A 1,434-nucleotide genomic window follows, 5' to 3' on the forward strand; every position below is an offset into this window, starting at 1 on the left:
CACACTCTTTAGTCACTCAGATGATGACTTTAATTATTATAACTAAAAACATAAACATATGTTTTAATCACCCAGATGACGACTTTAAATGTTATAGATAGAGACGTAACATGTGGTTTATGCATCCTGATGATGATCTAACAAATGGCGTAAATTATGTTTTGATCACTCTGATGCATGGTGAAAGTGAAAATAAGCAACAAACGAAACTCAAGCGACAGAGCACTAGTTTAATTTTAACAATTAATTATTGATCTGTAGTAGAACTAATCCCATTCAACGACCCAAGTTGATTAATATAACAAATAACGCAAAAAAATGACAAAACACTTACTTCTTTGAAAGTTTTCCTTTTTCGGGCCTATTTTCATGAAGCATCTAGTAAACGAATAAATAAAAAAACATGTAATTGAATCACCGAAATAAAGAGTCTGTCTTTCAAGATAAACTAAATGGGAATACATATATAAAGACAATTTTATGATCTATTTAACTGCGTAGACGGTCGTATAAGCATCTTTCACCTGCCCGTAAAAAAGCAATAACACTCGCCGATAATTGGGGGGTCTGACCCCTAATGACCATACACTGAAATACCAAGTGACTTCCAATAAAACGAAGATGGACAACTACGGTTTATTTAACTTTTTACTTTTCATAATGCTTGACACCACTTATTTTAATCTCAACGAAATAGTTTAACGGAGATCGAAGATCCAATCAACATTATATATATATGTGTGTGTATCTATATAAATATAATAGTACTGTCTGTTGTCCGTCCATGTAACTACTTGTTAGGGTGTGGATGGGTTTTCACCAGAATTGGTGTGGGGGTTTGTTGGGTCCGTGCAGAGATACATGTAAACTAGTGGTTTCATATTTTGTGTTTTGCGGTTTTTATGGGCGTTTTTTTACAATTACATATATACGGAAATACCTTTTCATGTCCTAAGATAACCTTTCATTAATCATGAATTTACATAACTTCAGGGTACTTCAGCTAGTTTATATATATATAAGCACCTAATGGATATTCATGTGTTTGTATATATAAATAAGCACCTAGCGGATATTCATGTGTATATATGTATATGAACAACTGGCGGATATACACGTGTACACGTATGTAAACACATAGCGGATATTCATGTCCAGTAAATTTTGCTTCCTCAAACTTACTGCGTGTATGTCATCTTTCTCTGATTCAGCTAATTTCGTGGAAGAATAAGTCTTCTCATAGTTTGTCTCTCTGGAAAGGAATATAAAAAAAGAGCTCCAATAAAAACAAGTTTGGTCTATTTTTTCATGTTTTGAAACAAACGTCAATAAAAAAAAGTTGAATCTTGTACAGTTTTTACCTCTTTCACACACACATATATATGGAATACAATCTTTATATAACAAACTGCACTTGTGTGTAGTTTACTGGTA

The 1,434-nt window shown here is 32.7% G+C and overlaps 1 long non-coding RNA gene across 1 annotated transcript in view; it reads right to left on the reverse strand.

The window, feature by feature from the left end:
• Window positions 1-338: 338 nt before the first annotated feature.
• The window catches only part of LOC111087539, a 2,059-nt gene continuing 963 nt past the window's right edge, over window positions 339-1,434 (reverse strand). The window contains exons 2-3 of the long non-coding RNA XR_002612217.1: window positions 1,183-1,252; window positions 339-378 (exon numbers count right to left, since the gene is read on the reverse strand). This is a non-coding gene — a long non-coding RNA (uncharacterized LOC111087539). The remainder of the gene's footprint in view (window positions 379-1,182; window positions 1,253-1,434) is intronic.

This window comes from Limulus polyphemus, unplaced genomic scaffold (genome assembly GCF_000517525.1).
Source record: "Limulus polyphemus unplaced genomic scaffold, Limulus_polyphemus-2.1.2 Scaffold2272, whole genome shotgun sequence".
Taxonomy (NCBI): domain Eukaryota; kingdom Metazoa; phylum Arthropoda; class Merostomata; order Xiphosura; family Limulidae; genus Limulus; species Limulus polyphemus.